This window comes from Halichoerus grypus, chromosome 5, assembly GCF_964656455.1.
Source record: "Halichoerus grypus chromosome 5, mHalGry1.hap1.1, whole genome shotgun sequence".
Taxonomy (NCBI): Eukaryota; Metazoa; Chordata; class Mammalia; order Carnivora; family Phocidae; genus Halichoerus; species Halichoerus grypus.
The window spans coordinates 179,129,740-179,150,544 of record NC_135716.1 but is presented as its reverse complement, the minus strand read 5'-3'; the positions used below and the strand labels follow the sequence as shown (position 1 = coordinate 179,150,544).

The window sequence follows — 20,805 nt, the reverse complement described above, 5'->3', positions numbered from 1 at the left end:
ATATGAGAATATAAACCCTTGTGCATTTGAGGCTCTAGTTCATGGTGATCTGATACCTGGCAGCTGAATGTTATTCCTACCCAATACACCAACTGGTCAATCTACAATGAGAAAAAGCCCTTCCAATGACCCTGACTCCTACTCCTACTCCTACTCACCCACCATCTAGGACACCTGGACTGGGAATTCCCCAGAGGTCACAGCTAATACGGAACCAGCAGAGTATGCCCTGGGAGATGTCTGATTCTGGTCAGGGATGAGCCTGGAGTATACTTCCTGCCCATAGCAGGGCTTACCTCATGCCTAAGCAACCAGCATCCTCATGCTGTCAGACTCGGTGGCCTCACTCTTCAGGACAGCAAAGGAGGAACACTCTTGCATACAATAGGTAGGTCACAACATGGTTGGTTAGACTCAACTCAGCCCCATGGAGAAACTTTCAGATGTGCCCCCCAGCCTGAGAGCCACTCTCTGCCCTCCATTTGGATGCAGGAGCCACCGGGCCTCCTTTCTTTTCTGCAGCTCTAACCCACCATCTCTGAAGATGGTACATCTGCCTGTTCTTGGTTGTTAGATGTTAATTCTGCTGACCTTGGAGGGTGACGTGTCCTGGCCTTAGATTCAAACAAGGCCTATGAATAGTGGTGGGCAGGGTGGGCAGCTGGCTTGTAGACCCTCCCATCCATTTGGCCCCGTCTGAGTGGACTGGCTGGTTTAAGCTGCTTTGCATGGCTCTCTTTTCTGCTCTGGATGCTCCTTCTTGCAACTTAAGGCATTGGGTTGTGACTTGCAAATTTCCAGCCCCAAAGTGTCAGTCTTCCTCTCTGCCTTTGGACTCTGGCTTTCTCTGGTGCCTGTGGGGAAGAGAGATTCAGTGTCATATTTTGGTACTGTCATCTAAGGAATCATGTAAGCACTGGAGGGGATGCCATCAGCATAAGTTGAAAGCATATTTTCCACAATGCAAACACTCACTGCAAAAATTCATCTGCCCATTCGTCTGTCCACCCAAAAACGCATCCATTCACTGAGCGAACATTTATTGGGGGGCTCCCTGTTCCTGGCACTCTACCAGGCATGAGAGATAAAGAAATAAATAGGAGACAGTTCCTTTTCTCAAGGAGCCCACAGGCACACAGGCAATTATAACACGAGTTAGATGTGCTGGGAGAGAGGAGAAGTCAGGTCCCTAGGAGCACAGAGGGGCAGCTGTTCCAACTGGGGGTAGTCTTAGAGAGGGGTCTTAGAAAGCTTCCAACCCAAGGTGATTTTTCAGCTGAGACCTGGAGGAGGAGTGGGAGCTGGTGGGGGGAGGGGAGGGATACCCGGCAGAGGTAGAAACTCTTGCCAGGGCCTGAGACCAGAGCATGGAGTGTTCACTGTGTTGCAGGCAAATGGGTCTGGCAGGTGCGCGAGGCACCGGAAGTCGTGAAGGGGAGGTGGGCAGCATGTGGGTCTAATCTATCTGAGATGCTAAAGGCACTTTGTCTGCAGAGTTTCACAAGTGTTTGGTTTGCTTAACGAGGCAGGAGGGAGGGAACAATTCCTTATGTGAGTGCCCTAACCCCACAGCCATTCTCCAGCAGGTGTCCTATTTCTAGCCCAACCTCGGATCCAGGCCTAGCTCATCCCCAAACTGCTCAATGTTGGGAGAGCTCCCCTATCCTTCCCCGTCCCACTGGAGGAAGCAGCTGGAGCCATGTGCCTGCCCTGCTCCCCGGACAGCCCCTGACTCAGCTCAGCTCTCCCCTTCCCCTTCTTGGCTTTTGACGACCATCACCACCAGCCCTGCTTCCTGCTTCTTGTCCCTCCAGCAGAGCTGGTGACATTCTCCTGTTCTCTGAGGAGTGCTCCAGTCTTGAAGCCCTGGGAGTGGCCTGACCTGGGTCAGGAGGTCCAGGAGGGCTGGAGGGGCCGCTCTCCCAGGCAGGCTGTGGGGCAGCGAGAACCCCTCAGCTCCCTCCCCTCCTTTCTCTGCCCCTTCCCCAGGGTGGGGCAATCCCCTGGGAAACTGGTCATCTTGGGTCCCCTGCATTGGCCCTGCAGAGTTGTCCATTAGGACCATTTTGGCTGACAAGGGGCTTCTGCAAGAAAGGATGGACAGCTCAGAACTTACCCAAACTCTGGGTCTGGCTGGCCCTGAACAGAGGGGGCCCTGGAGGCTGGGTTTCCTACAATCTGAACCAATTCAAGGGCAGGGCATTCATGTACTCTACACGACCCACAGACCACCCAACTCACACAGTACATAAAGCACACCATAGGCAACATACAATATACACATCCCCCACATTATACACCCATCAAACCCACACACACCACAACCACGTGACATGCACTATGCAACTTACATGCACACAGACCCAACGTGCAACCCAAATTCAGTGAGTGCACGCACACACACACATACACACACCCATATACCATGTACATCCCACACAATGCATCCACTGAAATACATACAGAACTTTGTGATATTGATCATGATAATAGCTAGTGTTAATTGGTCGCATACAGTGCCAGGCACTGTCCCAAGAACTTCCCATACACAAACGAATGAAATCCTTACAACAACTCTGGGAAGTACTTACTACCATCCCCATTTTACGGCTGTCACGCTCCGGGAGAGAGCAATGTCCTTGTCTCTCTCCTGTGTGTTTCCTGTTGCCTTGACAGGATGCATTCTCTTCTGCTGCAGATGACCTGTCAGCCGCCCCCTCCTTCTCCCTCCAGCCCCAGCATGGGTCACAGTGACAACAGTGCCTCATCCAGGCCCCTTCTCTCCAGCAGAAGGAATGTGGTTGCCACAGTGATGATTCTCTTTGTTCCCAGCTCCCCAAGGACTCAGCCCACCTGCCAGGACCCGGCTGGCTCCCTGGCCTCCTGTTGCAGCTCAGCACGTGTAGGCGGTGAAAACATCAGATACAGCAGCCCAGGCTCACAGACCTCTCAGTGTCCCCTCTTCCTGTTCCTCCTGGCCGCCCCCACCCTCGTCCTCTGCCCCTCCACCCGCCCCCCCAACTTCTCCCCAGACCAGAGGGAACCTGTCCGCAGGGGCACCCCAGTGCACTAAGGTGTCTGACCGGTTGACCTTGCCCACAGCCCTCAGCCCCTGTCTCTCTGCTACCTGCTTTCTGTCTGGGGAAGCGCTCGGGTAGGGGTGTGGGGGTCCTGCCAGGGGCAGTGGCCTCTCTGGGGACCCCAGGGCAGCAGCCACATCAAACCAGAACTTTGTACTTGGCAGAGAGCCTCAGGGAGGCCTGGGGGCTTATGGGCTCCTTCACGTGGACCTGCCCCTGCCCAGATGCGTTAATGATGGTCACGGGGTGAGACCTGGCTGGGAGGGCTGGCTAGCGTCTGTGAGACTTCCTGACCAGTCAAAATCCCATCAATCCTCCAGATAGAAGGAGACTGTCAAGTCTTCCTCAGCCTGCGCCCTCCCCTCGGCAGAGAGCCTGGGCTGAGCAGGTCAGCCGGGAGTGGCCCAATGTCAGCCTGGCGCTGCTCTCTGGGGGAGTCAGGACGCCCTGTTAAACCCCACCCTATCTTGGGCACTGTGTCCAGACAGGAAATGTGAAGATGTCGGCCAACCCCTCCTCTCCCATTTTGTGTATAAAATGTAGATTTTAGGATTTGTGAGGCACAGAGGGGGGGTGGCCAGTTTGAAATAGTAAAGCCAGAGCACAGCAAGGGGAGGGAGCAGCTCCATAGACACTGTTCTGTCTGCGCCCTCCCCTGGCCCCCACACGCAGCCCTGGGTCACAGCGTCAGGGTCTGGTGGTTACTGGGTGGGGGGGGTGGGCTTGGGGAGGGGACACAGGAAGTTACCTGCACTGGGCAGTGGGGGAGGTCTTTGTGAGGCCTCTTTCCCAGGCGGGTGGGTACTGGTTGCAATGTCTGTGTGGGGCCTGAGACAAAGCTCCAGGGCAGACCCCGCTCTCAAATCTGAATAACCGAGTAACTGGGTGGCAGAGAAAATCCACCAAGCTCTGGTCTCAGTTTGTGGCTGAATGCCCGTTTCTCTACCTGGCTGGGCTCTAGAGGGGGGGAAATGCAGCATGTCTCCCCATCCCCACAAAATCATATATCTTAGCTCTCTGAAAAGCCTCTCTGGCCCTCTCTGGGGACAAGGACCCAACCCCCACCCCTCAGGGACCCCGCTGTTGCTCCACCTCCTTTCTTTCCTCTGGGGGCACAGAGAGCACCATTGCCCAGTTTGGGGGGTGTTATGAGAGCACGGGCTTGCTCCCCACCATCCTTTTCTCACTGTTCTCCCTCCTCCCTAGCTCCCTATCCTGCTTTCCACCTGGCCTCTTGGAAAGGAGAACGAGGGTAAAGAAACAGAAGATAAGAGAGAGAGCAGGGGGGTGGGGGAAGGCATGGGAGTGACAGGTAGGAAGGGATGGAAGAGGGAGGGTGGGGAAGGGAGGGGAATGGTGTGAGGAGGTAAAAGAGAAGGGGGCACCCCTGGGCAGGAGCCCTCTCTCACCTCCTTCAGGTCTTCGTTCAAATCTTCCTGAGGGATTCAAGGCAGGCCTCCCCAAAATATGCCACTTTGGCATTTTGATTATTTTCAATTAAAGTTATTTAAGAAACAGCCAGTATAAGAAGGACACTCTGATCCTCTGCTGTCCTGAAAGCAGGAAATAATCTCCCATATGAGAGGTATCCTCCCCGTACCAGGAGAAAGAGAGACCTCCTTATCCCCAGAGATGGGAATTCTGGGCTGAGAAGGCCATAGAAACTAACCTTGGTACTTCCTCTCCACTGTACTACCCCAAGCCCCAAACCCCTTTTGTCAATTCTTCACAAATGTATTGTTTCCTTGTCAAAAAAAGGCATTAAAACCTACCTGCTTTGGTTACTTCTTTGAGTCTCATATTTTTACTTATAACAGATTTTTACACACACACACACACACACACACACACACACACACACACACACACAAGCTCTATATCTGGACTTGAACTCACGACCCCGAGATCAAGAGTTACATGCTCTAGAGACTGAGCCAGCCAGGTGCCTCTCCTATTATTATTTATTTTAAATTTATTTTTCTCCTGTTAATCTGTCTTATGTCAATTTAATTATTAGACCAGCCTAAGGATCTGGAAGGGAAGAAGGGGAGCTTTCCTCCCCTACGTGGCTAGCTGGCCAGGACACGGACACTCTGCTTGCCTGGGGCTGCAGCAGCTGGGAGCCCTGGTGCTTGTGACAAGGTAAGAATTCTTACCACGTCAGTCTCTAGGATCTCTGCCTGCAGGGCTCTTTCTTTTTCTAAATTTAGATTAGTAGGGGAAAATACTTGTGGAATTAGCTCCTGGGGTATGGCGACTCTGGTAAGGATTTGGTGATGAGTACACTTATTTACTACTGATCCTTTTCCCTCCCAGAGATGGTGGTTGTTTTCTTTTGTCTACTTTATGACCAGTGAGACTATTCTCTCTGGTTCTCCCAGGGAGAGGATACATATGTATTTGAAAAAAAAAAAAAAAGCGGTGGGGGTTGGGGGGAGAAAGAGGTGAACTTTTGGCTTGGTAAAGGCACCTTATTCTGTTCAAAGGGGTGGGGGGCGGACAATGTGATTCTCTGTATTTTGGAACAGCCGTTTAAAGAGCCCTTGAGGCGGGGTGCCTGGGTGGTTCAGTCGTTAAGCCTCTGCCTTCGGCTCAGGTTATGATCCCAGGGTCCTGGGATCAATTCCCGCATCTGGCTCCGGCGGGAAGCCTGCTTCTCCTTCTCCCACTCCCCCTGCTTGTGTTCCTGCTCTCGCTATCTCTCTCTGTCAAATAAATAAATAAAATCTTAAAAAAAAAAGTTTTAAAAAAAATAAAGAGCTCTTGAGGCAGGAGGAAAAATTAAAAATTAAAAAAATAAATAAAATAAAAACAGAGCTCCCCCCCAACCTGGGGAGGCAGGGCCCCTACAAAACTGGGGCTTTGGGGCTCAGACGGGCAGGATGGGGTCACTCTCTCCTTCTACTGGTGCCCAGACTCCTGCTATCATTGGACCCAGTCGGTGAAGAGGTCCTGGTGTTGGTGGCGGAACCGGAACTGGAAGGAGTCAATGAGCTTCCGGACCTGTCTTGGGGGCACAGTGAGTTTGACTTCACTGCCGACGTTTGGTCCCTAGATGTGGAGGAACGAAGCCACCTATTCCGTTGTCGATAAAAAGAAAAGTTTCTTACAAAGAAAAAAATAAATAAAAATAAACATAGAGCCCCTCAATGCCTTTCCTTTCTTGGGCTAGTTCTGGCAGTGAACTTTCTGGATCTCGTGAGGGCCACATTTTTTGCACCATCTTGTGGGACACCTCTTGCATCCTTGGTTAAGAGCCATGAAAAGGTTTATTGGTTTGAGTTGTTTTTGAGATGAATATAAGATCTTGTTCATCAATGACCAAAGGATCAATGAATCCTTTGAATTGGCTATATTTGAAAGAAAAAAAAAATTCTTTTAGAGAGCTCTCATCCTAAACAATCGTTTTATTGGTACCTTTGGAAAGACCAAATTAAAAAGTAGACACAAAGAAGTGTAACAGCTAGCCTTAGGGACTCCCTTTCAACAAGATGAAAGAACAGAAATTAGAACAAAAAGTGAAGTCCCCATCCAACATAAATTCCCTGTCCTAAAATTCCTCCCTGTCTCCTCAGCATATTCCCCCCAGCCCCCAAACTCCTCCACCTTTCCCAGAAAATCCTTTAAACATCAGCTGCTTATTTCAGCTTCCCTTTTCCTTCAAGATTTACAGAGAACAACCCAGCCTAATCTCCAGGCCCAGGGTATACGGGTTACTGATGCAAATGCTAAAAGTCAGGAAATAAATTTAACAGAAGCACCTGGGATGGACAATAAGGCTTGTTTTGCTGGACTTTATAATCAGTCTCTGCCAGATTCAAGCCTTCCTAGGCAAGGTCCTTTGTGGATATATTCTAAACCCCCACCCAAAGAATTCATGTGCCCTGGACAGCAAAACATAGTAATCTTTCGGTTTCCATCTTCGTTGGAAATTTTCTCCCTGATATAAAAAGGTTAATTCAAAAGAGTGTGTTTCAGCAAGCACATCAATGCTTAAGCCTAATGATGGAAAAGACTGTTCAGTTCTTTGAAGATGTCTTACAGGAATGAAGACCAAAAAAAAAAAAGAGTGAAGATCAATAATTCTTAATTTACAACTTGACTGTTTAGAAAAACAAAAGCATAACTGTGAAAAGCAACTCAAAATCCATTCAGAGCCTTTCCTAATTGCCTCCAGGCATTTGCAGATATTATAAAAACTCAGGACATTGGAAGAACAATTGTCCTGCACTTAAAAAAAAGGAAAGAACATTTTAAATAGGAATTACCCTAAACGTCTGATAATAGAGACATATATATGCAAAAGTCCTAGGGAAAACTTGGATACTCTTTCTGTCCCTTGAAGATGTAAATCTTACCATGTCTTTGGAATGTAAACACCCCAGGAGGTCATTAAAACTCTGTCCAGGTGGAAGAAAAAAGAAAAAAAAGAGGGAAAGAGGCCTTTTAAAAATACAAACTACTAGAAGTGCTCTCTTGCCCAAACTCTAGACCACAGCCTCCTTGAAATTACTTGTCAAGAAGAAATACAAATCTTAAGACTTCTCTACAAATATTAAGCAAATTATCTTTGCTTTTAAGCAAATTATCTTAACTAATTCCACCCCAGTCAGAGACACAATTATTTGTAAACTCTTGAGTTTTGTATCATACTAGCGAGCTTTGTATAGTATTCTACAAATGCTCCGGGCTTGATCTATGGCTAAAGTTTTGGAATGAAAGCTATGACAACTATGTGTCTGTATGTTCATTATGCCTATGTGTGTACATTATAAATCAGATTTTTCTCCCTCTGGATGGTACTCCCAGAATTAATGTATAGAGCTCTATGTAATTGGCTTAAAAATAAGTACTTATAAACTAAGTATTTCTAAACCTCAGAAATAGAATAGACGCTAACCCAACTGTTTTTCAAGGTGGCATGATCTAGGATAATTTTTGGTAAATAGAAACTAGTTTAAGTTTGTTGATTCAATTAATACAGACATGTCTTTAGAGTTATTGGCATTAAGCATAATACTTTTATTTTACCTAGATTTACTGAAAGTCAAATAAGCTCATTGTATTTGTTATAAAATTTGTCAGCAAGACAAATAACTTGAAATTATAGCTAATTGCTTTAATGTCTCATGAAATCACTGTGGGTAATCTAAGTATGATTGTGAAGAACAAATGAACTAAACAGACATATATAAGAGTTTTCAGGTGAACATTCCAGCAATGATTGTTTTATGACACATCTCCTTAAATAGTTTCCCAAATCTCTTTGATGACTTTCACCCTTAGAATTTTGCTAAGTTAAATTAAGTGCTGGGAATTCACTGAATGTCTAGATCATTTCCAAATAAGATAAACTACTAAAACATCGATTGCTACACAAGTCTAAGCTCACTTACTTTTGACCTCTTATCACAGAGGATCGGTTTATGAATGCATCTTATAACCCATTGAAAAATTAAACTGTGAAGAATCCTATGCTTCTAGAAATTGTGAGGCATATTGGCTTGGGAGGCGCAGTCGGTTAAGTGGCCGACTCTTGATTTCGGCTCAGGTCATGATCTTAGGGTCATGAAATTGAGCCCTGCATCAGGCTCTGCGCTGAGTGTGGAGCCTGCTTGAGATTCTCCCTCTCCCTCTGCTCCCCCCAACCCCACACACTCTCTCGCTCAAAAAAGAAAGAAAGAAAGAATGATGGCGTAATAGGTATCTCACAATCGCTTACTTTTTAGCTTCTACTACAAATTAGGGTGTCTAAGGGCTAAGAATTCGGCTAAGATAAAGCTACTAGAAATAATAAAAGAAACATCTCTATATACAAGGAATGTAAGATATGCGTTTTTGGAAATAAAAGGTATAAGGAATGGGGATGCATTTTTGTTGAGGGAAAAGAAAGTAATTTTGTCTTAAAGTAAAACTGGTTATTTCTGAATGGGAAAGAAAATAAGGGACAAGCTAAGATAGAAAGTTGTAAAAGGTTGTGAAAAAGGAATCCTGGGGAAGGAATTTTATGTGTGATCAAGCAGGATAAAATTGAATGAATTTGTGTAAGGGTTTTAAAAATAAGCTTTAATATCCATAGTGTACTTACGTAAAACTAGAACTTAATTTTCTTCCATCTGCTTGAAGGAAAAATTTGCTTGGACTATTGGTCTGCTCCTGATAAGAGATTATAAAAGGCTTGTCCTCATTTTTTAAGTAATCTGTCTTAAAAAGCAAAGGATTTGTGTTTTATCAAAATAATTTCTTGTGTTGCTTTTATCAGATTTTTTTTTAATTTAAAGATTTTATTTATTTATTTGAGAGAGAGAGCATGCACACAAGTGCGCGGGTCGGGGTGGGGGAGATCAGCAGAGAGAAAGGGAAAAGCAGGCTATCCGCTGAGCAGGGAGCCCAATGCAGGGCTCCATCCCGGGACCCTGGGATCATGACCTGAGCTGAAGGCAGATGCTTAACTGACTGAGCCACCCAGGCGTCCCCTAGATCTTTGATTACTTAAAAAAAACAAAATGAAATCGAGTCTTCTCTACCAAAAGAGCTAAGTTTTACTTACAACTATTTAACTTTCTGTGTGTACCTGCAAAGTTTTTAATTGTCGCCATGATTAAGTGGATAACTAAGTTGTTTCATAGTAAACTATGATCTTGTTTGACCAAGTGTTTTAAAATCTTTTGATATTTTGACAAACTTTCCAAAAATTAAATTTGAAATAAAGCCTTTGACCTGGAAGTTACTTGAGATTTTCCAGAGGGTCCCTGGAACATCTCAAAAGATTTGTTCTCTTTCCTTACACAAGGAATTTCACTAATTAGGCTTATTTGGTATGTTAAATTACGTGGGGAGCATTGTCAAATGAGTGATGTTAAGCCTTCTTAGATTATAGTCTGTGGGTGAATGTTATTCATTGGTGTTCTAGAAATTCCCAAAACTCAGGTAGGTCCTGGTATAAAGTCATCAGTCACGATTCTAGTTTTTATCTTAAAATGTTGCATGTCACAGAAAGAACCAAACCTCCTTGTCCATTGCACTGTAATGAACTCTAATCAGATCTTTAGCCACCAGCATGTTGAAGTCTTTTGTCATTCACAGTTACTGTTTATCTCTGATGCTTTAGCAGGCTTGTTCCTGCAGAAGTGCTTGGTCTTCAGAGAAATTCACGGGGAGGACTCTGACAAGGGCTTTCCGATAACTTTCAGATCATGCCACCGAACTGGGTAAGAATTTACAGACTCCTAACAGAGAAACTAATGTCTTCATGACTTCTAACAAAAGATTAACAAGAATCAATTACATGAGGCTGAATTAACTGATGAGGATGATTATAATGTTCTTTGCTGTTTTGTTTGGAACATTGTTGATTTAAAAAAAAATTTTTTTTTTTTTTCCAGATTTAAGGAAAACGTGTTCTCTTCTCTCTCGAGTTATCTATGATTCAGAGCAATTCGGGAAAATCTGCCTTTCTGAACAATGATGAAACATTTATCTTTTTCTCCTTCCCAGATCCCTCCAGAATTCAGAAACCCTTCAGTGAGTATTTTTATTTTTATGGCAATGTGGTGATTTGCATAAGTTCACGAAGAATCTGTTCTCCTCGTAACAGGACACAACTGGAAACATTGGCTATATTACCAAGCCTTTGACTGGAAGGTCATATTCAGGAGAGATGTACAAAGGCTCGGGTGTGACCAGACAGCTTGAAGGGACTAAGGTTGACTATACAGAGCCAATAAAACCCCTTGGCACTTTGCTTACAGGGCTCCCAGCAGCCTTACCAGGTGAGTAAGGAAGGTCACTTCCTGGCAGGTGCAAGAACCTCAGGATATTTGGGGGAACTCGAGAAGAGGAATTCACCAAAGTCCGTAGATATTGGCTCGACTTCTGAGCTTTGAGAGGCTTTTAAAAATCCAATCTGAGATTCCTTATAAAAAGTTCCAGCAAAGCAGTTTAAAAGATTCTATATGGTCAATATATATTCTTGCCGCATTTATGTAAATAATCAAGCTGAGTTTATTAAGATGAGACTTATTTTGTAAATAAATTTGTCTTTTATTATTTCTTATAAAAATGGGGGTAACTGTAGGGAGAAATATTGTGTTTCAGCAAAAATCTATAACACCCTGTGGATATCTGATTCCAGGGCTGTTCATTGTCTTTGAGGTTTTGTTTTCTGCCTGTAATCTGGACTAGATCTTAAATCTTCTAGTTTCTTCCAATATCTGGCTACAATTCTCTAGACTAGTATTTTCAACTTTTCTCCCACTCTTCGGACTTGGAATTATCAAAAACTAATGCAGCCTTTCTTCCGAAGCCATGGAAGCTAACCTGACAAACGGATATAAACTTCGGAGAAACCACCACGACAGTATGGAAGATCTTTGTGCCTGTTACTGTGTTTGCCACTCAGAAAGATCCCCAGAGACGTTCACACTGCAGACCAGGAAAATCTGTTAGAGGCTATTGCCTGCCCTCACTCTATCTGAAAATGCTTCAAGCCTGACATCTAGAAATCTTCCCAACTGGCTACCCTCAAAACTCAGAAACTGGTTTATAATTTGCTCCAATCGCTAAGCATCGTTTTTCTTTTGTGTCCATAGAATTGCCTCTTATTAAATACCTGATGGCTTGTGCAGTCGAGGCCTCACTTGAGGAACCCACCTGCATCACTGCCCTAAAGAGACTCAGGGAACTGATGGGGTCCAGGGCAGGCCACCCCAACATTTGCCACTTTGGTATATGGATTATTTCAAATTAAAGTTACTTAAGAAACAGCCAGTATAAGAAGGACACTCTGATCCGCCTCGGTCCCCCCTGAAAGCAAGAAATAATCTCCCATGGGAATGTTACCCTCCCTGTTTCAGGAGAAAGAGAGACGTCCTTATCCCCGGAGACGGGAATTCTGGGCTGAAAAGGCCATATAAACAAACCTTGTTACTTCCTCTCCAATGTACTACCCCAAGCCCCAACCCCTTTGTCTTCTCAGTTCTTCACAAATATATTGTTTCCTTGTCTAAAAGGGATAAAACAGGGCGCCTGGGTGGCTCAGTTGGTTAAGCGACTGCCTTCAGCTCAGGTCATGATCCTGGAGTCCCGGGATCGAGTCCCGCATCGGGCTCCCTGCTCAGCGGGGAGTCTGCTTCTCCCTCTGACCCTCCCCCCTCTCATGCTCTCTCTATCTCATTGTCTCTCTCAAATAAATAAATAAAATCTTAAAAAAAAAAAAGGGATAAAACCTACCTGCTTTGGTTACTTCTTTGAGTCTCCTATTTTTATGAGCTCTCGTATGTATGAAATTTTTTTCCCTCCTGTTAATCTGTCTTATGTCAATTTAATTATTAGACTATCCTAAGGATCTAGAAGGGATTACCTTCTGCAAGAAGCCTCCTGTATCCTCACTATTTGAAGTGACAACTGCTCACCCCAATCCTAACCTCCTAAATCTACTCTGCATTTTTTTCCCCTACAGGGCCTGTACCCTCTTCTAGGACACCATCCGATTTACTTACTTACTATGTTTTATTTCATTATCATCTGTTCCTACTTGCCCCACCCCCACCATTGGACTATATTTTGTCTATTTTGTTCAAAGCTGTATCCCAAGTGCCTCTAGTGACCAGCACCCAGGAGGTCCTCAGGAAACATGTGTTAATTGAACGTATGCAACCATGTCCTTGAAGCTGAGGAATGAATAGTAAGGCTGCCCTGCAGAGGGGTGACTCCAAGTCTGCAGTGCTAGAAGTTTCCATCCAGGTACATTTCCTTGGCATGTTCCGGTCTCTGCAATGGCCTGTGGGGGCGGGGCTCTCAGCACGGGCAGAGTGAGCTGCATAGGCAGAGGATGATGGTGGGGGCCGGGGCCTATTGCTCCACCTTCCCAGCCATTGACCCCCTCCCCGCTCCTCCCTGACGGCTGCGTCAAGTGCTGTGTCCAACTGGATACAGTCTGGCCTCCTCTCCCTCCAGCCCTCCCAGGACCAAGCAAGCAGCCTCTTGGGATCCTTCATCTCAGCTATGATAGGGTCCATTCCCAGCTCCAGGGCATCCTGGGAAAGCAGGTGCTTGGTGCCTCACCCCTGCAGCCAAGATGTCAAGGAACCCAGCTCCGGGTGCTGGCTCCTCAGAGGCCTTTGTCCCCATTCATCTGTCCAGCAGTGGTATCTGCCCCAGCCACACAGCCTCCCCAGAACCCTACGGAAGCTTCTCTGGAGAGGCCCAGCAGCTGTGCTGGATGAGGCGAGGCCTTGCTCCAGCCTCCTGCTTGAGGCAGGGCCGCACTGCCTCCTCCCCATGGGGGAAGGACACAGGGCTCTCCTCAACTACTATTGTCAGTTCTTCATCTTCAGGGAGTGCTTTTGTGGTCAGGCCTGGACCCTCCAATGTCCTGGGAGTGTGGATCAGGGACCCTGGAGCTTTCCTACCTCCTGGGCCTACCCTGAGGGTTCCCAACAGGCTTCCCAGACTTACCAGATCCAAACTGCACTCCGTCACCCCCACCCCAGTCTCCCTGCCTTCGTGAATGGCAGCCCCAGTCGCCCAGGTGCTCAGCCTTAAACCCCCGGAGCTGTCCTTGGTTCTTCTCACACACATGCCATCCCTCAAGAAGTCTTGTGGGCTCTCCCTCCAAAGAACAAGCAGAATCCTACAACTTCTTCCTGGCCACTGTCCGCCCTGATCGGAGCCACCACTGAGTCTCGCCTGGAGTATGGCCGTGGCCTCCTAACTGGTTTCCCTTGTGCCACCTTTGTCCCTCTGGCCTATTGTTTGCCCAGCAACCGGGGGTTCCTGCTAAAACCTAAGCTGGTTATGTCCCTTCTCTGCTCACAGCCCCACCAAGTCCCTTCCCCCAGCCCCTGGTCCCATAGGATTGGCTCCCCTCCTGTTCTCTGAACTCATCCTCTGCCCTCATCCCACTCCCCTGCCCTCCAGCTACACTGGCCCTTTGGCTCTTCCTTGCATTCAACAAGCAAGTTCTTGCCTCAGGGCCTTTGCTCTTGCTGTGCCCTCAGCCTGGAATTCTCTTCCTCTAGATAGCTGCATGGCTCATTCATTCCTTCAGGTCTCTGCTCAAGTGTCACCTCCTCAGAGAGGCTTTTCTCGACCACCCTGTGTAAATAGTCCCCACCCCCGTCCTTTCAGCCCTCCCACCTTAATATATGTTTCTACATAGCCCTTTCCAGCCTTATATTTTATAAATACTTGTCTGTGTGTCATAATGTCAGCTCCACTGAACAGGGATATTGTTTGGTGAGCCGCTTCATTTCCATTGCTTAGAATTTCATAGTCCAACATGGTGGCCATTCGCCACACGTGGCTATTTAAGTGTAAATTAATTAAAAGAAAAAAATCCATAGTCGTATGTGGCTGCTGGCTGTGGACTTGATAGTGCAGAGCTAGAACACTTCCTCGGTCAGAGAACATTCTAGCGAGCAGTGCTGTTGAATGAATTAATGACTGAGTGGTGCTCTTGAGAACATCATCCTTACTGGAGAGTGGGAAGTTCCTCCCATGTGTGGGACATTTGGTGGGGAGGTTTTCACATATTAACTCAGCTTTATAACAGCGGCATGAGATGGCTCTCGCAATCCCTAGTTTACAGGCAAGGAAATGGGCTGAGAGTCTAACAAATTTTTTTAACAGCTTTATTGAGAGCTTTTCAAATATATTTCACATACCATAAAATCCTCCCATTTAACATGTCTGAATCAACGTCGTTTAGTATATTCACAGAGTTGTGCAATCCTTACCCCAATCAATTTCAGAGTACTTTCATCATCCCAAGAGAGTACCCCTTAGCCATCACTCCCCATGCTGCCATGAATCTACTTTCTGTCTCTGTGGATTTGCCCGTGCTGGACATTTCACAGAAACGGAGTCATTCAGCGGGTGGTATGGTGTGACTGGCTTATGTTGTGAGTGGTAGATTTCGGGATCTTGTTATGAAATAACCAATGGGTACACTACACATTTTCATGTCTTAGAAGGGAATGATAATAAATAGCTGGAAGACGTCAGTGAGGCAGAGCGATAGGTAAGAAGAAAGGCCTGGGTCTTGAAGAGATGTTTGTACATTACTGTTCATAGCAGTGTTATTAGCAGGAGCTAAAATGTGGAAGCACCCCAAGTGTCCATCGGTGGATGAATACATAAGCAAAATGATGTCTATAGATACACTGCAATATTATTCAGCCGGAAGAGGAAGAACATCCTGATGGGTGTCCCAATGTGCATGGACCTTGAGGACATCGTACTGGGATTTTGAAAGGAGCCAGTCACGAAGAGATCAAGGCTGTGTGATTCCACTTCCCTGAGGCATGTCGAGTAGTCAAACTCACAGAGACAGAAACAAAAGGGTGGCGGTCAAGACCAAGGGAGGAGGACAAGGGGAGTTATTTCTTCACAGGGGCAGAGTTTTAGTTTCGAAAGGGGAGGTATTTCTTCACGGGGGCAGAGTTTTAGTTCCGAAGATGGAAAGGGTTCTGGAGATGGACGGTGGTGGAGGTTCCAAACATTATGAATGTATCTCATACCACTGAACTGTACATTTGAAAATGGTTAAGATGATAAATTTTATGTTACGTGCATTTTGTCACAAAAACAACAACAACAACAAAATTGGGGAAAAAAGAAGAAAGACCCCGGGCCAGGAGTCATGGGTCTTGAGTTCTAGTCCTGACTCCGTCCTTAAGGGTATGACCCTGTACAAGAGAGCAGCCTCTCTGGGGACCTGCTAACAGGTCCGTCCGAGTCACACGGTGACCGAGGGGAAGTGCACGCAAGTGCCGTTCTTCCTGCGGGCAGTGCAGGGAGCTCCTGGGGTAAGCCCTCAGCTAAGGAGGCTGGGGCAAAAGCTGTCCCAGCAGCGGCTGTGGGATTCCTGCTGCCATCTGCCAAAATTTCTCTGGTTTCCCTGGCCAGCTCCTAGGGAACTGAGGAACAGCCATGGTCAGGAGCATCTTGAACGGGTTCCCAAAAGACCCAAGTTCAAATTCCAGCTTGCTCCTTACCAGCTGCATGCCCGACCTCCATGAACCTCAGTCTTACATACACCTGCACAGCACGGGGCTGCTGCAAACTAAACTTGAGGAAATATGTGGGCTGCACACAAAAAGTGCGTGACAAACCATCTACCTTCTCTGTCTTGGGCTAGAGGCTTCTTCAGAATGAAGGTGGCAAGGCTGGAGAGAGGCCAGTTCGGACTTTCAGGCTTTTTTTGCTTGTCAGCTGGCTGTCCAGCTGGACCCCACCCCCACCCCAGTGCCAAGGCTGCCAGGCAGTGTTGGGGACAGAGCACCGGTGTGGGGTGGCAAAGCGGGTGCAAGGGCTTATTTTTTCTCCCTGCCTGGAGCACCGTGGTCTCCTTGCTGGACCATCTATCTCAGTGGAAACCTTTGCTGAGATTTATCGTCCTGTTCCTGCTGGGTACGGACTGCGGGAAGGTAAAAAATGTCCTTTTTGAGGCAATAAAACATGAAATGGAACCCAATTTCTCTCCAGGGTAAGAATCATTATGTTTGACAATGGCTGTAAAGTGTGCAGCACGGAGGAAAGGGGGCGGCGGGGGGCCTTGGCGGATGAGGGGGGGCAGAAGGCACCCCTGCAAGACGGAGCCATTGTGCAGGCACCAAAGAGGGCCTGGAAGGAGACCAGGGACCAGGATGCCACCCCACAGCCCACCTGATGCCCAGGTACACTCACGGTCCCCGGCCCTTGAGGTCCCCACGTGGATTCAATGCATATTTATCAAAGATCTCTACTGGGCAGGGGGTGATAAGAAGACCACCCTGCTTGCTGTACCCAGCACTTTAGAGAGAGAAGAAGAAATGTGTGCTCCATTGAATTGAATTGAGTGTTAAGGAGTCTAGGTCTTATTCAGGAGGGACCAAGAAATCAGGTTTGTGTGTGTGTGTGTTTACATTTTTTGAGATATAACTTATAAAGCTCTCAGGTCTTGGGGCTCCTGGGTGGCTCAGTAGGTTGAGCACCTGACTCTTGGTTTTGGCTCAGGTCATGATCTCAGGGTCATGGGATCGAACTCCACATCGGGCTCTGTGCTCAGAGGGGAGTCTGCTTGAGATTCTCTCTCCCTCTCCTCCTCCCCCTACTCACGGGCATGTGCTTTCTCTCTCTCTCAAATATATAAATTTTTAAACAAAAAATTAAGCCCTCAAGTCTGAAGTGTACAATTTAACACATTTTTTTCACATGAACATATCCAGGTAACCACCACCCAGATCAAGATCGAGGATGTTTATGGCACTCCAGGAAGTCCCCTCGAGCCCCTTCCCAACAAAGGCTCCAGAAGATAACCACTATGGACGAGTTTCTCTCTTCCTGAACGTCGTGTAATCAGAAACATACAGCATGCAGTTTTCCCTTTTTTCACTCATCAATAAGATTCATCCGTGTTGTTGTGTGTACCGGTGCATTCTTTTTCATCACAGTTTATTATTCCATGTTAGATTCCATGTTAGGAATACGTCATGATTTATTGATCCATCATGATGTTGATGGACATCATGGTGGTCTCACGTTTGGGGTTTTGACTAGCAAAGCTGCAGTGGACATCCTTGTACATACCTGCCTTCCAGTGGACGTAGGAAGAGTTTAGAGCAGAGGAGTGAAGAAGTAGATTGACTTTTTCTTTTCTTTTGTCCTTGGTGATGGTTAATTTCATGTACTAAGTTGACTGGGTCATGGGATGCCCAAATATTTGGTCAAATGTTGTTCTGGGTGTGTCTGTGAGGGTGTTTTGGAGAGGGTAACATTCGACTGAGTAAAGGAGAATGCCCTCCTCGGTATGCTGGGACTGACCCTATGGGGTAAAGGCCTGAATAGGACAAAAACCACTGACCCTCCTGTGAATAAGGGGGAGCTCCTCCTGCCTGACGGCCTCGAGCTGGATCATCTGTTCTTGCCTTTTTTTTTTTTAAGATTTTTATTTATTTATTTGAGAGAGAAAGAATGAGAGAGAGAGAGAGAGAGCACATGAGTGGGGGAGGGTCAGAGGGAGAAGCAGACTTCCTGCTGAGCAGGGAGCCTGATGTGGGGCTCGATCCCGGACTCCAGGATCATGACCTGAGCCGAAGGCAGTCGCTTAACCAACTGAGCCACCCAGGCGCCCCGGTTGTTGTCTTCTGACTTGAACTGAAACATTGGCTATTCCTGGGGGTTGAGCCTGCCGATATTCAGCCTGGAAGCACCCCATCAGCTGCCGGGGTCTCCAGCTTACTGGCTGCAGACCTTGGGACCACTCAAGCCTCTATAATTATGTAAGCCAATTCCTTATAATTAATCTCTTTTATATATACACATTCTATTGGTCCTGTTTCTCTAGAGTAGTCTAATACATCCCTCTAACTTTTTATTTTGAAAGATTTCAAATTTATTGAAAAGTTAAGACAGTAATACAACCGTGGCAAGTCGACTGCATTAACCATGCGTGCCTCCCCATGTGATGCTCTTTGGAAGTGTCTTCCGGTGCTGACTCTGGGCTTGGCCATGTGACTCACTTTGGCCAATGGGACAACAGTACAACCGATGTGAGCAGCAGCTTAAAAGCGTGCATTCCTTCTCCTCTTCCTCTCTTGGACTCCTGCCACTGCTGGGAAGACACTCTCAGGCCAGCCTGGCTGCGGGAGTTGAGGAACTCGTGGAGGAGGGCTGAGCTGTGCAAGCCGTGGTCACCTTCGTCCAGCCAGGCCACAGCCCACCCACTAGCTGCTGACAGGTGCATAAGCAAGGCCAGACCACATCTGGGGAATTTCCTGTCAATGACCCAGGGGCTTGCAAAAAATCAGAAGTAGCTGTTGTTTTAAGTTTGGGGATGGTTTCTAAACACAACCAGATACAACAAGAAACACTTATCTATCCTTTACCTAGATTTACCGATTATTAACATTTTGCCGTATTTGCTTTATTCTTTGTATACTTCCAAAACATTGGAACGTTGCCAACATCATGACACTTCCACTCTACCTACTTTGGCATCTGTCTCCTAAGAACAGGGCTGTCCTCCTGCATAACTCTACTACTGTGATTACACCGAGTCACTTAATATTGTTACAGTGATACCTAATAGAGAGCTTGTATTCAAATTTCCCCAATCACCCAAAAATGTCCTTGTAGCTGTTTTTTGTTTTGTTTTGTTTTAGATCCAGGATCTAATTAGGATCATTCCAGTACACTGCCCACTTCTACAATCTACACAGAGGTTTATAGGCTCAGCCCAGCATCCAACCATGAGGACTGAGGTAGGGCAGGCACACTGTCTGGGTTCCTGCATTGCCACTTCCCAGCTTTGTGACCTTGGAAAGTTACCTCATGTTCCTCGTCCTTGGGTGGTTTATATACAAAGTGAGTATGTTATCAGCATCCACCTCATGGGGTTATTGTGAGCATCTCATGAATTACACATAGAGGGGAGCCTACATGGTAAGCCACTGTGCTTATGTTAATGACTTTAGTCACAGAGATGATCATTATTACTCTTTGTGTCTGCTGATCAAAGCATGTCTTATCACACACCTTTCCATGAGCTTCCTGAGTGGTAGCGTGTGGTTCTATTGTAGCTGGGAAAGCAGGGTTGGGATTCCCGCTCTGATAATCCCCATGTAGATTGAGGGAGGCTGCACCATTCTGGGGAGAGAGCACCCTAGTCCTTGCTTTACCTCTAACTTGTTGTGTGGCCTTGGGCAAGTCACTTCTTCTCTGGTCCCGTCCCAACTCACCCCCCTTCCTTCCTCCCTCCCTCCCTCCTTCTTTTTTCTTTCCTTCTTCCAATTGTATTAATGGAGGGTTCTCCCCATTCCATTTTTTCCTCTATTAGTTTGGAAGCTAGAATTCATGCTATTTTTATTCTCTTGTAACAACCCTAGAAATGCATCACGCATCTTTAGGTTATAATTGCCAGCCACGAGTTCTGTCTCCTACACAATTCCAGGGACCTAAAATGCTTTAACTCCGGTTGCCTGTATTTTGATTCTCTCTTGTTTGTTTGTCGTAACCCCGCAAATTAAACATTTCAAATCATCAGTGTTTATTTAAATTTACCCACGTGTTTACCATTTCTTCTGCTCACTATTCTTTCTTGTATCTCAACCCTTCCTGCTGGGCTCATTTTCCTTTCTTCCTGAAATCGATGTTTTCAGAACTTTCTTTAGGGAGGGCCCCGGTTGTAAACTCTGACAGGTTTTGTTTAAGTGAAAATGTCTTTATTTTGCTCCCATTCTTAAAAACTAGTTTCAGAGGTTATGGAATTCTCAAGGGACACCTTCTCTCAGGTTTTTGAAGGTTCCTTGACTGTCTCCTGAACTTCCAAAGTTTCTCTGAGAACCCGGACATCAATCTATTTGGTGTTTCTTTTTAGGTAATCTCTCTTTTATCTCTGGCTGCTTTTAAGATTTTCTCTTTGTCTATGACACTCTGTGGTTTCCCTGTGGTGTGTGGAGGCGGAGATCTCTTTTTATTCATCCTGCTTGGGATCCATCGAGCTTTCTAAAGTGGAGGGTTGGAGTCTTTCACGGTCCTGCAAGACTGTTAGCTGTTTTCTCCTGAAATTTGGCTTTCCGTTATTCTAATATCTCCCGGAACTCTTAGGAGACACATATTAGATCCTCTCCTTCTATCCCCCATGTTTCTTAATCTCTCTTCTGTATTTCTCCTCTCTTTGTCTCTCTCTGCTTACTGCCTTCTGGAAAGCTTTTCTTACCTTTTTTTCCAGTTTACCAATTCT

General features: G+C 46.4%; 1 long non-coding RNA gene across 1 annotated transcript; it reads left to right on the top strand.

Moving 5' to 3' along the window:
- Positions 1-5,095: 5,095 nt before the first annotated feature.
- Positions 5,096-18,338, top strand: LOC118518400 (uncharacterized). Its single transcript, XR_004908607.2, has 6 exons — positions 5,096-5,222; positions 10,192-10,291; positions 10,466-10,604; positions 10,678-10,852; positions 12,664-12,824; positions 17,291-18,338. It is a non-coding gene; the product is annotated as an uncharacterized LOC118518400 (long non-coding RNA).
- Positions 18,339-20,805: the final 2,467 nt, after the last annotated feature.